Source organism: Oncorhynchus masou, unplaced genomic scaffold (assembly GCF_036934945.1).
Source record: "Oncorhynchus masou masou isolate Uvic2021 unplaced genomic scaffold, UVic_Omas_1.1 unplaced_scaffold_1760, whole genome shotgun sequence".
Classification (NCBI taxonomy): domain Eukaryota; kingdom Metazoa; phylum Chordata; class Actinopteri; order Salmoniformes; family Salmonidae; genus Oncorhynchus; species Oncorhynchus masou.
The window spans coordinates 56,414-72,546 of NW_027007769.1; the positions used below are offsets into that span (position 1 = coordinate 56,414).

A 16,133-nucleotide genomic window follows, 5' to 3' on the forward strand; every position below is an offset into this window, starting at 1 on the left:
GAAATAAAAGATCCCATTAATGTTCCATATGCACAAAAAAACAACTTATTTCTCTCAAATTTTGTAAACACATTTGTTTACATCCTTGTCAGTGAGCATTTCTCATTTGCGAAGATAATCCATCCACCTGACAGGTGTGGCATATCAAGAAGCTGATTAAACAGCATGATCATTACACAGGTGCACCTTGTGCTGGGGACAATAAAAAGGCCACTCTAAAATGTGCAGTTTTGTCACACAATTCTACAGATGTCTCAAGTTTTGAGGGAGCGTGCAATTGGCATGCTGACTGCAGGAATGTCCACCAGATCTGTTGTTCATTTCTCTACCATAAGCTGCCTCCAGCGTAGTTTTAGAGAATTTGGCACTAAGTCCAACCAGCCTCACAACCGCAGACCACGTGTAACCAGGCCAGCCCAGGACCTCCACATCCGGCTTCTATACCTGCAGTATGGTCTTAAACCAGCCAGCCAGACAGCTGATGAAACTGAGGAGTAGTTTTGTCTGGAATAAAGCCCTTTTGTGGGGAAAAACTCATTCTGATTGGCTCCTCAGTGGGTGGGCCTGGCTTCCCGTGGGTGGGCCTATGCCCACCCAAGGCTGCACCCCTGGCCATGTCATGTGAAATACATAGATTAGTGCCTAATTAATTTATTTAAATTGCCTGCTTTCCTTCTATGAACTGTGACTCAGTAAAATCGTTGAAATTGTTCCATGTTGCGTTTATATTTTTGTGCAGATATTTAAAAAAATATATATATATCTACACTGAGATTACAAAACATTAAGGACACCTGCCATTTCCATGACATAGACTGACCAGGTGAAAGCTATGAGGGGGAGTGTTGCTAATGTTCGGTCTACTCCGTTTATTCATTAAACAAAAGTATTTAGTCACTTCATCAAGGGTGCCAATAATGGGGCGGCAGGGTAGCCTAGTGGTTAGAGTGTTGGACTAGTAACCGAAAGGTTGCAAGTTCAAACCCCTGAGACGACAAGGTACAAATCTGTCTTTCTGCCCCTGAACAAGCAGTGAACCCACTGTTCCTAGGCCGTCGTTGAAAATAAGAATTTGTTCTTAACTGACTTGCCGAGTTAAATAAAGAAAGAAAAATTCTGTACCTGCCTATATGTCTTTACATATTATACTTCTCTATTGCATTGTGTATATTCCCCATATATATAAACATATATGTGTCAGTAGAGGAGTCTTTACCCTCTAGTCCGTTGTGTATATTCCCCATATATAAACATATATGTGTATATTCCCCATATATAGTCTTTACCTCTACGTTGTGTATATTCAGTAGAGGAGTCTTTACCCTCTAGTCCGTTGTGTATATTCCCCATATATAAACATATATGTGTCAGTAGAGGAGTCTTTACCCTCTAGTCCGTTGTGTATATTACCCATATATAAACATATCAGTAGAGGAGTCTTTACCCTCTGGTCCGTTGTGTATATTACCCATATATAAACATATATGTGTCAGTAGAGGAGTCTTTACCCTCTAGTCCGTTGTGTATATTACCCATATATAAACATATCAGTAAAGGAGTCTTTAACCTCTAGTCCGTTGTGTATATTACCCATATATAAACATATCAGTAGAGGAGTCTTTACCCTCTAGTCCGTTGTGTATATTACCCATATATAAACATATATGTGTCAGTAGAGGAGTCTTTACCCTCTAGTCCGTTGTGTATATTCCCCATATATAAACATATCAGTAGAGGAGTCTTTACCCTCTAGTCCGTTGTGTATATTACCCATATATAAACATATATGTGTCAGTAGAGGAGTCTTTACCCTCTAGTCCGTTGTGAATATTACCCATATATAAACATATATGTGTCAGTAGAGGAGTCTTTACCCTCTAGTCCGTTGTGTATATTACCCATATATAAACATATATGTGTCAGTAGAGGAGTCTTTACCCTCTAGTCCATTGTGTATATTCCCCATATATAAACATATCAGTAGAGGAGTCTTTACCCTCTAGTCCGTTGTGTATATTACCCATATATAAACATATATGTGTCAGTAGAGGAGTCTTTACCCTCTAGTCCGTTGTGTATATTACCCATATATAAACATATCAGCAGAGGAGTCTTTACCCTCTAGTCCGTTGTGTATATTACCCATATATAAACATATATGTGTCAGTAGAGGAGTCTTTACCCTCTAGTCCGTTGTGTATATTACCCATATATAAACATATATGTGTCAGTAGAGGAGTCTTTACCCTCTAGTCCGTTGTGTATATTACCCATATATAAACATATATGTGTCAGTAGAGGAGTGTTTACCCTCTAGTCCATTGTGTATTCCCCATATATAAACATATCAGTAGAAGAGTCTTTACCCTCTAGTCCGTTGTGTATATTACCCATATATAAACATATATGTGTCAGTAGAGGAGTCTTTACCCTCTAGTCCGTTGTGTATATTACCCATATATAAACATATCAGCAGAGGAGTCTTTACCCTCTAGTCCGTTGTGTATATTACCCATATATAAACATATATGTGTCAGTAGAGGAGTCTTTACCCTCTAGTCCGTTGTGTATATTCCACATATATAAACATATCAGCAGAGGAGTCTTTACCCTCTAGTCCGTTGTGTATATTCCCCATATATAAACATATCAGTAGAGGAGTCTTTACCCTCTAGTCCGTTGTGTATATTCCCCATATATAAACATATATGTGTCAGTAGAGGAGTCTTTACCCTCTAGTCCGTTGTGTATATTCCCCATATATAAACATATATGTGTCAGTAGAGGAGTCTTTACCCTCTAGTCCGTTGTGTATATTACCCATATATAAACATATCAGTAGAGGAGTCTTTACCCTCTAGTCCGTTGTGTATATTACCCATATATAAACATATATGTGTCAGTAGAGGAGTCTTTACCCTCTAGTCCGTTGTGTATATTACCCATATATAAACATATCAGTAAAGGAGTCTTTAACCTCTAGTCCGTTGTGTATATTACCCATATATAAACATATCAGTAGAGGAGTCTTTACCCTCTAGTCCGTTGTGTATATTACCCATATATAAACATATATGTGTCAGTAGAGGAGTCTTTACCCTCTAGTCCATTGTGTATATTCCCCATATATAAACATATCAGTAGAGGAGTCTTTACCCTCTAGTCCGTTGTGTATATTACCCATATATAAACATATATGTGTCAGTAGAGGAGTCTTTACCCTCTAGTCCGTTGTGAATATTACCCATATATAAACATATATGTGTCAGTAGAGGAGTCTTTACCCTCTAGTCCATTGTGTATATTACCCATATATAAACATATCAGTAGAGGAGTCTTTACCCTCTAGTCCGTTGTGTATATTACCCATATATAAACATATATGTGTCAGTAGAGGAGTCTTTACCCTCTAGTCCGTTGTGTATATTACCCATATATAAACACATCAGCAGAGGAGTCTTTACCCTCTAGTCCGTTGTGTATATTACCCATATATAAACATATATGTGTCAGTAGAGGAGTCTTTACCCTCTAGTCCGTTGTGTATATTACCCATATATAAACATATATGTGTCAGTAGAGGAGTCTTTACCCTCTAGTCCGTTGTGTATATTACCCATATATAAACATATATGTGTCAGTAGAGGAGTGTTTACCCTCTAGTCCATTGTGTATTCCCCATATATAAACATATCAGTAGAAGAGTCTTTACCCTCTAGTCCGTTGTGTATATTACCCATATATAAACATATATGTGTCAGTAGAGGAGTCTTTACCCTCTAGTCCGTTGTGTATATTAGTCTTTACCCTCTAGTCCGTTGTGTATATTACCCATATATAAACATATCAGCAGAGGAGTCTTTACCCTCTAGTCCGTTGTGTATATTACCCATATATAAACATATATGTGTCAGTAGAGGAGTCTTTACCCTCTAGTCCGTTGTGTATATTCCACATATATAAACATATCAGCAGAGGAGTCTTTACCCTCTAGTCCGTTGTGTATATTCCCCATATATAAACATATCAGTAGAGGAGTCTTTACCCTCTAGTCCGTTGTGTATATTCCCCATATATAAACATATATGTGTCAGTAGAGGAGTCTTTACCCTCTAGTCCGTTGTGTATATTACCCATAAATAAACATATATGTGTCAGTAGAGGAGTCTTTACCCTCTAGTCCGTTGTGTATATTACCCATATATAAACATATCAGTAGAGGAGTCTTTACCCTCTAGTCTGTTGTGTATATTACCCATATATAAACATATATGTGTCAGCAGAGGAGTCTTTACCCTCTAGTCCGTTGTGTATATTACCCATATATAAACATATATGTGTCAGCAGAGGAGTCTTTACCCTCTAGTCCGTTGTGTATATTACCCATATATAAACATATATGTGTCAGTAGAGGAGTCTTTACCCTCTAGTCCGTTGTGTATATTCCCCATATATAAACATATATGTGTCAGTAGAGGAGTCTTTACCCTCTAGTCCGTTGTGTATATTACCCATATATAAACATATCAGTAGAGGAGTCTTTACCCTCTAGTCCGTTGTGTATATTACCCATATATAAACATATCAGTAGAGGAGTCTTTACCCTCTAGTCCGTTGTGTATATTACCCATATATAAACATATATGTGTCAGTAGAGGAGTCTTTACCCTCTAGTCCGTTGTGTATATTACCCATATATAAACATATCAGCAGAGGAGTCTTTACCCTCTAGTCCGTTGTGTATATTCCCCATATATAAACATATATGTGTCAGTAGAGGAGTCTTTACCCTCTAGTCCGTTGTGTATATTGCCCATATATAAACATATAGGTGTAGTCCGTTGTGTATATTACAGTAGAGGAGTCTTTACCCTCTAGTCCGTTGTGTATATTACCCATATATAAACATATCAGCAGAGGAGTCTTTACCCTCTAGTCCGTTGTGTATATTACCCATATATAAACATATCAGTAGAGGAGTCTTTACCCTCTAGTCCGTTGTGTATATTCCCCATATATAAACATATAGAGGAGTCTTTACCCTCTAGTCCGTTGTGTATATTACCCATTTATAAACATATCAGTAGAGGAGTCTTTACCCTCTAGTCCGTTGTGTATATTCCCCATATATAAACATATAGAGGAGTCTTTACCCTCTAGTCCGTTGTGTATATTACCCATATATAAACATATAGAGGAATCTTTACCCTCTAGTCCGTTGTGTATATTACCCATATATAAACATATATGTGTCAGTAGAGGAGTCTTTACCCTCTAGTCCGTTGTGTATATTCCCCATATATAAACATATATGTGTCAGTAGAGGAGTCTTTACCCTCTAGTCCGTTGTGTATATTACCCATATATAAACATATCAGCAGAGGAGTCTTTACCCTCTAGTCCGTTGTGTATATTACCCATATATAAACATATCAGTAGAGGAGTCTTTACCCTCTAGTCCGTTGTGTATATTACCCATATATAAACATATATGTGTCAGTAGAGGAGTCTTTACCCTCTAGTCCGTTGTGTATATTCCCCATATATAAACATATATGTGTCAGTAGAGGAGTCTTTACCCTCTAGTCCGTTGTGTATATTACCCATATATAAACATATCAGCAGAGGAGTCTTTACCCTCTAGTCCGTTGTGTATATTACCCATATATAAACATATATGTGTCAGTAGAGGAGTCTTTACCCTCTAGTCCGTTGTGTATATTCCCCATATATAAACATATAGGTGTCAGTAGAGGAGTCTTTACCCTCTAGTCCGTTGTGTATATTACCCATATATAAACATATCAGCAGAGGAGTCTTTACCCTCTAGTCCGTTGTGTATATTACCCATATATAAACATATCAGTAGAGGAGTCTTTACCCTCTAGTCCGTTGTGTATATTACCCATATATAAACATATATGTGTCAGTAGAGGAGTCTTTACCCTCTAGTCCGTTGTGTATATTACCCATATATAAACATATCAGCAGAGGAGTCTTTACCCTCTAGTCCGTTGTGTATATTCCCCATATATAAACATATCAGTAGAGGAGTCTTTACCCTCTAGTCCGTTGTGTATATTACCCATATATAAACATATATGTGTCAGTAGAGGAGTCTTTACCCTCTAGTCCGTTGTGTATATTACCCATATATAAACATATCAGTAGAGGAGTCTTTACCCTCTAGTCCGCTGTGTATATTACCTGTATAAAAACATATATGTGTCAGTAGAGGAGTCTTTACCCTCTAGTCCGTTGTGTATATTACCCATATATAAACATATAGAGGAGTCTTTACCCTCTAGTCCGTTGTGTATATTACCCATATATAAACATATCAGTAGAGGAGTCTTTACCCTCTAGTCCGCTGTGTATATTACCCATATATAAACATATATGTGTCAGTAGAGAGTCTTTACCCTCTAGTCCGTTGTGTATATTACCCATATATAAACATATCAGTAGAGGAGTCTTTACCCTCTAGTCCGCTGTGTATATTACCCGTATATAAACATATATGTGTCATAGAGGAGTCTTTACCCTCTAGTCCGTTGTGTATATTACCCATATATAAACATATCAGCAGAGGAGTCTTTACCCTCTAGTCCGCTGTGTATATTACCCATATATAAACATATATGTGTCAGTAGAGGAGTCTTTACCCTCTAGTCCGCTGTGTATATTACCCGTATATAAACATATATGTGTCAGTAGAGGAGTCTTTACCCTCTAGTCCGTTGTGTATATTACCCATATATAAACATATCAGCAGAGGAGTCTTTACCCTCTAGTCCGTTGTGTATATTCCCCATATATAAACATATATGTGTCAGTAGAGGAGTCTTTACCCTCTAGTCCGTTGTGTATATTCCCCATATATAAACATATAGGTGTCAGTAGAGGAGTCTTTACCCTCTAGTCCGTTGTGTATATTACCCATATATAAACATATCAGCAGAGGAGTCTTTACCCTCTAGTCCGTTGTGTATATTACCCATATATAAACATATCAGTAGAGGAGTCTTTACCCTCTAGTCCGTTGTGTATATTCCCCATATATAAACATATATGTGTCAGTAGAGGAGTCTTTACCCTCTAGTCCGTTGTGTATATTACCCATATATAAACATATCAGCAGAGGAGTCTTTACCCCCTAGTCCGTTGTGTATATTCCCCATATATAAACATATCAGCAGAGGAGTCTTTACCCTCTAGTCCGTTGTGTATATTACCCATATATAAACATATATGTGTCAGTAGAGGAGTCTTTACCCTCTAGTCCGTTGTGTATATTACCCATATATAAACATATATGTGTCAGTAGAGGAGTCTTTACCCTCTAGTCCGTTGTGTATATTACCCATATATAAACATATATGTGTCAGTAGAGGAGTCTTTACCCTCTAGTCCGTTGTGTATATAACCCATATATAAACATATCAGTAGAGGAGTCTTTACCCTCTAGTCCGTTGTGTATATTACCCATATATAAACATATATGTGTCAGTAGAGGAGTCTTTACACTCTAGTCCGTTGTGTATATTACGCATATATAAACATATATGTGTCAGTAGAGGAGTCTTTACCCTCTAGTCCGTTGTGTATATTACCCATATATAAACATATAGATGAGTCTTTACCCTCTAGTCCGTTGTGTATATTACCCATATATAAACATATAGAGGAGTCTTTACCCTCTAGTCCGTTGTGTATATTACCCATATATAAACATATATGTGTCAGTAGAGGAGTCTTTACCCTCTAGTCCGTTGTGTATATTACCCATATATAAACATATCAGTAGAGGAGTCTTTACCCTCTAGTCCGTTGTGTATATTCCCCATATATAAACATATCAGTAGAGGAGTCTTTACCCTCTAGTCCGTTGTGTATATTCCCCATATATAAACATATCAGCAGAGGAGTCTTTACCCTCTAGTCCGTTGTGTATATTACCCATATATAAACATATATGTGTCAGTAGAGGAGTCTTTACCCTCTAGTCCGTTGTGTATATTACCCATATATAAACATATCAGTAGAGGAGTCTTTACCCTCTAGTCCGCTGTGTATATTACCCGTATAAAAACATATATGTGTCAGTAGAGGAGTCTTTACCCTCTAGTCCGTTGTGTATATTACCCATATATAAACATATAGAGGAGTCTTTACCCTCTAGTCCGTTGTGTATATTACCCATATATAAACATATCAGTAGAGGAGTCTTTACCCTCTAGTCCGCTGTGTATATTACCCGTATATAAACATATATGTGTCAGTAGAGGAGTCTTTACCCTCTAGTCCGTTGTGTATATTACCCATATATAAACATATCAGCAGAGGAGTCTTTACCCTCTAGTCCGCTGTGTATATTACCCATATATAAACATATATGTGTCAGTAGAGGAGTCTTTACCCTCTAGTCCGCTGTGTATATTACCCGTATATAAACATATATGTGTCAGTAGAGGAGTCTTTATCCTCTAGTCCGTTGTGTATATTACCCATATATAAACATATCAGTAGAGGAGTCTTTACCCTCTAGTCCGTTGTGTATATTACCCATATATAAACATATATGTGTCAGTAGAGGAGTCTTTACCCTCTAGTCCGTTGTGTATATTACCCATATATAAACATATCAGCAGAGGAGTCTTTACCCTCTAGTCCGTTGTGTATATTACCCATATATAAACATATAGAGGAGTCTTTACCCTCTAGTCCGTTGTGTATATTACCCATATATAAACATATATGTGTCAGTAGAGGAGTCTTTACCCTCTAGTCCGTTGTGTATATTCCCCATATATAAACATATATGTGTCAGTAGAGGAGTCTTTACCCTCTAGTCCGTTGTGTATATTACCCATATATAAACATATAGAGGAGTCTTTACCCTCTAGTCCGTTGTGTATATTACCCATATATAAACATATATGTGTCAGTAGAGGAGTCTTTACCCTCTAGTCCGTTGTGTATATTACCCATATATAAACATATCAGTAGAGGAGTCTTTACCCTCTAGTCCGTTGTGTATATTACCCATATATAAACATATATGTGTCAGTAGAGGAGTCTTTACCCTCTAGTCCGTTGTGTATATTCCCCATATATAAACATATAGAGGAGTCTTTACCCTCTAGTCCGTTGTGTATATTACCCATATATAAACATATCAGTAGAGGAGTCTTTACCCTCTAGTCCGTTGTGTATATTCCCCATATATAAACATATCAGTAGAGGAGTCTTTACCCTCTAGTCCGTTGTGTATATTACCCATATATAAACATATATGTGTCAGTAGAGGAGTCTTTACCCTCTAGTCCGTTGTGTATATTCCCCATATATAAACATATAGAGGAGTCTTTACCCTCTAGTCCGTTGTGTATATTACCCATATATAAACATATCAGTAGAGGAGTCTTTACCCTCTAGTCCGTTGTGTATATTCCCCATATATAAACATATAGAGGAGTCTTTACCCTCTAGTCCGTTGTGTATATTACCCATATATAAACATATCAGTAGAGGAGTCTTTACCCTCTAGTCCGTTGTGTATATTACCCATATATAAACATATCAGTAGAGGAGTCTTTACCCTCTAGTCCGTTGTGTATATTACCCATATATAAACATATCAGCAGAGGAGTCTTTACCCTCTAGTCCGTTGTGTATATTACCCATATATAAACATATATGTGTCAGTAGAGGAGTCTTTACCCTCTAGTCCGTTGTGTATATTACCCATATATAAACATATAGAGGAGTCTTTACCCTCTAGTCCGTTGTGTATATTACCCATATATAAACATATAGAGGAGTCTTTACCCTCTAGTCCGTTGCGTATATTACCCATATATAAACATATAGAGGAGTCTTTACCCTCTAGTCCGTTGTGTATATTACCCATATATAAACATATAGAGGAGTCTTTACCCTCTAGTCCGTTGTGTATATTACCCATATATAAACATATAGAGGAGTCTTTACCCTCTAGTCCGTTGTGTATATTACCCATATATAAACATATAGAGGAGTCTTTACCCTCTAGTCCGTTGTGTATATTCCCCATATATAAACATATAGAGGAGTCTTTACCCTCTAGTCCGTTGTGTATATTACCCATATATAAACATATAGAGGAGTCTTTACCCTCTAGTCCGTTGTGTATATTACCCATATATAAACATATAGAGGAGTCTTTACCCTCTAGTCCGTTGTGTATATTACCCATATATAAACATATAGAGGAGTCTTTACCCTCTAGTCCGTTGTGTATATTACCCATATATAAACATATAGAGGAGTCTTTACCCTCTAGTCTGTTGTGTATATTACCCATATATAAACATATCAGTAGAGGAGTCTTTACCCTCTAGTCCGTTGTGTATATTACCCATATATAAACATATAGAGGAGTCTTTACCCTCTAGTCCGTTGTGTATATTACCCATATATAAACATATAGAGGAGTCTTTACCCTCTAGTCCGTTGTGTATATTCCCCATATATAAACATATCAGTAGAGGAGTCTTTACCCTCTAGTCCGTTGTGTATATTACCCATATATAAACATATAGAGGAGTCTTTACCCTCTAGTCCGTTGCTTTTCCTCCCGTCCGTTGAAGGTCTGCTATTACTGCAGCCGTTGACCTGGGGGGCGTGTCCAACCAGGTCAGCCCCACCCCCCTCGGGGTTCCGGGGCGTGTTGGGCGAAGTCAGGAGGCACGAAGGGTCCTGGTTGGTCGGCCGGAGGTGGGGGGCGGTGCCATTTCTCCTCACACTGTTGTGACATTGGCCTGGGGTTCTGTCCCTCACCCACTCCTGCCCCCCTCCTGACCGGGGACTGTCGTGGGACGGAGGGAACTCCCTCTGGAGGTTGTGGGGGTGGGGGTGGGGGAGGGGTAAAACAACACACAGTTAGAATACTGTTAAAGGCAGGACTGTGGGGGTGGGGGGGGGGGGGGGGGGTAAAACAACACACAGTTAGAACACTGTTAAAGGCAGGACTGTGGGGGGGGGGGGTAAAACAACACACAGTTAGAATACTGTTAAAGGCAGGACATTGGGGGGGGGTAAAGCAACACACAGTTAGAATACTGTTAAAGGCAGGACTGTGTGTGTGTGTGTGTTGCCTGCAGCGGGCATCTCTCAGTAACACCAGAGAATTATCCATCCAGCCTTCCTGATTCACTACTTACTGGTCCTAAAGCCTTAATCTGATTACCATGGCTGTCATGTCTGGGACTTGGCTCCTCCTCCAGGGTGGCTGTCATGTCTGGGACTTGGCTCCTCCCCCAGGGTAGATGTCATGTCTGGGACTTGGCTCCTCCTCCAGGGTGGCTGTCATGTCTGGGACTTGGCTCCTCCTCCAGGGTAGATGTCATGTCTGGGACTTGGCTCCTCCTCCAGGGTAGATGTCATGTCTGGGACTTGGCTCCTCCTCCAGGGTGGCTGTCATGTCTGGGACTTGGCTCCTCCTCCAGGGTAGATGTCATGTCTGGGACTTGGCTCCTCCTCCAGGGTAGATGTCATGTCTGGGACTTGGCTCCTCCTCCAGGGTAGATGTCATGTCTGGGACTTGGCTCCTCCTCCAGGGTGGCTGTCATGTCTGGGACTTGGCTCCTCCTCCAGGGTAGATGTCATGTCTGGGACTTGGCTCCTCCTCCAGGGTAGATGTCATGTCTGGGACTTGGCTCCTCCTCCAGGGTAGATGTCATGTCTGGGACTTGGCTCCTCCTCCAGGGTAGATGTCATGTCTGGGACTTGGCTCCTCCTCCAGGGTGGCTGTCATGTCTGGGACTTGGCTCCTCCTCCAGGGTAGATGTCATGTCTGGGACTTGGCTCCTCCTCCAGGGTAGATGTCATGTCTGGGACTTGGCTCCTCCTCCAGGGTGGCTGTCATGTCTGGGACTTGGCTCCTCCTCCAGGGTAGATGTCATGTCTGGGACTTGGCTCCTCCTCCAGGGTAGATGTCATGTCTGGGACTTGGCTCCTCCTCCAGGGTAGATGTCATGTCTGGGACTTGGCTCCTCCTCCAGGGTAGATGTCATGTCTGGGACTTGGCTCCTCCTCCAGGCTAGATGTCATGTATGGGACTTGGCTCCTCCTCCAGGGTAGATGTCATGTCTGGGACTTGGCTCCTCCTCCAGGCTAGATGTCATGTCTGGGACTTGGCTCCTCCTCCAGGGGAGATGTCATGTCTGGGACTTGGCTCCTCCTCCAGGCTAGATGTCATGTCTGGGACTTGGCTCCTCCTCCAGGGTAGATGTCATGTCTGGGACTTGGCTCCTCCTCCAGGGTAGATGTCATGTCTGGGACTTGGCTCCTCCTCCAGGGTAGATGTCATGTCTGGGACTTGGCTCCTCCTCCAGGGTAGATGTCATGTCTGGGACTTGGCTCCTCCTCCAGGGTAGATGTCATGTCTGGGACTTGGCTCCTCCTCCAGGGTAGATGTCATGTCTGGGACTTGGCTCCTCCTCCAGGGTAGATGTCACGTCTGGGACTTGGCTCCTCCTCCAGGGTAGATGTCACGTCTGGGACTTGGCTCCTCCTCCAGGGTAGATGTCACGTCTGGGACTTGGCTCCTCCTCCAGGGTAGATGTCACGTCTGGGACTTGGCTCCTCCTCCAGGGTAGATGTCATGTCTGGGACTTGGCTCCTCCTCCAGGGTAGATGTCATGTCTGGGACTTGGCTCCTCCTACAGGGTAGATGTCATGTCTGGGACTTGGCTCCTTCTCCAGGGTAGATGTCATGTCTGGGACTTGGCTCCTCCTCCAGGGTAGTTGTCATGTCTGGGACTTGGCTCCTCCTCCAGGGTAGATGTCATGTCTGGGACTTGGCTCCTCCTCCAGGGTAGATGTCATGTCTGGGACTTGGCTCCTCCTCCAGGGTAGATGTCATGTCTGGGACTTGGCTCCTCCTCCAGGGTACATGTCATGTCTGGGACTTGGCTCCTCCTCCAGGGTAGATGTCATGTCTGGGACTTGGCTCCTCCTCCAGGGTAGATGTCATGTCTGGGACTTGGCTCCTCCTCCAGGGTAGATGTCATGTCTGGGACTTGGCTCCTCCTCCAGGGTAGATGTCATGTCTGGGACTTGGCTCCTCCTCCAGGCTAGATGTCATGTCTGGGACTTGGCTCCTCCTCCAGGGTAGATGTCATGTCTGGGACTTGGCTCCTCCTCCAGGGTAGATGTCATGTCTGGGACTTGGCTCCTCCTCCAGGGTAGATGTCACGTCTGGGACTTGGCTCCTCCTCCAGGCTAGATGTCACGTCTGGGACTTGGCTCCTCCCCCAGGGTAGATGTCATGTCTGGGACTTGGCTCCTCCCCCAGGCTAGATGTCATGTCTGGGACTTGGCTCCTCCTCCAGGGTAGATGTCATGTCTGGGACTTGGCTCCTCCTCCAGGGTAGATGTCATGTCTGGGACTTGGCTCCTCCTCCAGGGTAGATGTCATGTCTGGGACTTGGCACCTCCCCCAGGGTAGATGTCATGTCTGGGACTTGGCTCCTCCCCCAGGGTAGATGTCATGTCTGGGACTTGGCTCCTCCCCCAGGGTAGATGTCATGTCTGGGACTTGGCTCCTCCCCCAGGGTAGATGTCATGTCTGGGACTTGGCTCCTCCTCCAGGGTAGATGTCATGTCTGGGACTTGGCTCCTCCTCCAGGGTAGATGTCATGTCTGGGACTTGGCTCCTCCTCCAGGGTAGATGTCATGTCTGGGACTTGGCTCCTCCTCCAGGGTACATGTCATGTCTGGGACTTGGCTCCTCCTCCAGGGTAGATGTCATGTCTGGGACTTGGCTCCTCCTCCAGGGTAGATGTCATGTCTGGGACTTGGCTCCTCCTCCAGGGTAGATGTCATGTCTGGGACTTGGCTCCTCCTCCAGGGTAGATGTCATGTCTGGGACTTGGCTCCTCCTCCAGGGTAGATGTCATGTCTGGGACTTGGCTCCTCCTCCAGGGTAGATGTCATGTCTGGGACTTGGCTCCTCCTCCAGGGTAGATGTCATGTCTGGGACTTGGCTCCTCCTCCAGGGTAGATGTCATGTCTGGGACTTGGCTCCTCCTCCAGGGTAGATGTCATGTCTGTGACTTGGCTCCTCCTCCAGGGTAGATGTCACGTCTGGGACTTGGCTCCTCCTCCAGGGTAGATGTCACGTCTGGGACTTGGCTCCTCCTCCAGGGTAGATGTCACGTCTGGGACTTGGCTCCTCCTCCAGGGTAGATGTCATGTCTGGGACTTGGCTCCTCCTCCAGGGTAGATGTCACGTCTGGGACTTGGCTCCTCCTCCAGGGTAGATGTCACGTCTGGGACTTGGCTCCTCCTCCAGGGTAGATGTCACGTCTGGGACTTGGCTCCTCCTCCAGGGTAGATGTCATGTCTGGGACTTGGCTCCTCCTCCAGGGTAGATGTCATGTCTGGGACTTGGCTCCTCCTCCAGGGTAGATGTCATGTCTGGGACTTGGCTCCTCCTCCAGGCTAGATGTCATGTCTGGGACTTGGCTCCTCCTCCAGGGTAGATGTCATGTCTGGGACTTGGCTCCTCCTCCAGGGTAGATGTCATGTCTGGGACTTGGCTCCTCCTCCAGGGTAGATGTCATGTCTGGGACTTGGCTCCTCCTCCAGGGTAGATGTCATGTCTGGGACTTGGCTCCTCCTCCAGGGTAGATGTCATGTCTGGGACTTGGCTCCTCCTCCAGGGTAGATGTCATGTCTGGGACTTGGCTCCTCCTCCAGGGTAGATGTGTGACCAACATATGCGGCAAGTCTGAGTTCTTGAGTTATTGGAGGGGGAGGAGTATTGTCTGTGTGCACATCCCAAGTGTGTGTGTGTGTGTGTGTGTGTGTGTGTGTGTGTGTGTGTGTGTGTGTGAGTGTGTGAGTGTGTGTGTGAGTGAGTGAGTGTGTGTGTGTGTGTGTGAGTGTGTGTGTGTGTGTGTGTGTGTGTGTGTGTGTGTGTGTGTGTGTGTGTGAGTGTGTGTGTGTCCATTACGTGACCTACCTGTGCTTCCTGCCAGTCTGCGGGTGTGGTACTAGTCCCGGTGCTCGTGCTCGTTCCAGTCCCGTTAACCGCGGTGTGATTGTGAGTGTGTGTGTTGTTGACAGTGGGGTGTGTGTGAGTGTGTGTGTTGTTGACAGCGGGGTGTGTGTGAGTGTGTGTGTTGTTGACAGCGGGGTGTGTGTGAGTGTGTGTGTTGTTGACAGCGGGGTGTGTGTGAGTGTGTGTGGTGTTGACAGTGGGGTGTGTGTGAGTGTGTGTGGTGTTGACAGTGGGGTGTGTGTGAGTGTGTGTGTTGTTGACAGTGGGGTGTGTGTGAGTGTGTGTGCGTAGCCCCCAGAGGAAGTGTTTGACATAGAGCAGCTGCCTATAGATGCTGTCCTCTAGACAGTCACTGTCCAGGTCCACTCTGAACCCCCCGCTGGGGAGGGCGATGGGAGGGTGGTTCTCGAAACTCTCCAAAAGGTCCACTGGGGGAGGGGCACAGACACACACAGACCAGGGGTTAGAATACACACAGACCAGGGGTTAGAATACACACAGACCAGGGGTTAGAATACACACAGACCAGGGGTTAGAATACACACAGACCAGGGGTTAGAATACACACAGACCAGGGGTTAGAATACACACAGAGCAGGTGTTAGAATACACACAGACCAGGGGTTAGAATACACACAGACCAGGGGTTAGAATCCACACAGAGCAGGGTTTAGAATACACACAGACCAGGGGTTAGAATACACACAGAGCAGGGTTTAGAATCCACACAGACAGACCAGGGGTTAGAATACACACAGACAGACCAGGGGTTAGAATACACAGACAGACCAGGGGTTAGAATACACACAGACCAGGGGTTAGAATACACACAGACCAGGGGTTAGAATACACACAGAGCAGGGTTTAGAATCCACACAGACAGACCAGGGGTTAGAATACACACAGACAGACCAGGGGTTAGAATACACACAGACCAGGGGTTAGAATACACACAGACCAGGGGTTAGAATACACACAGACAGACCAGGGGTTAGAATACACACAGACCAGGGGTTAGAATACACACAGAGCAGGGGTTAGAATCCACACAGACAGACCAGGGGTTAGAATACACACAGACAGA

At 43.6% G+C, this 16,133-nt stretch overlaps 1 pseudogene; it reads right to left on the reverse strand.

Annotated features, from left to right (window-relative positions):
- The window catches only part of LOC135532184 (ras-associating and dilute domain-containing protein-like), a 94,273-nt pseudogene that overhangs the window by 37,335 nt on the left and 40,805 nt on the right, over positions 1-16,133 (reverse strand).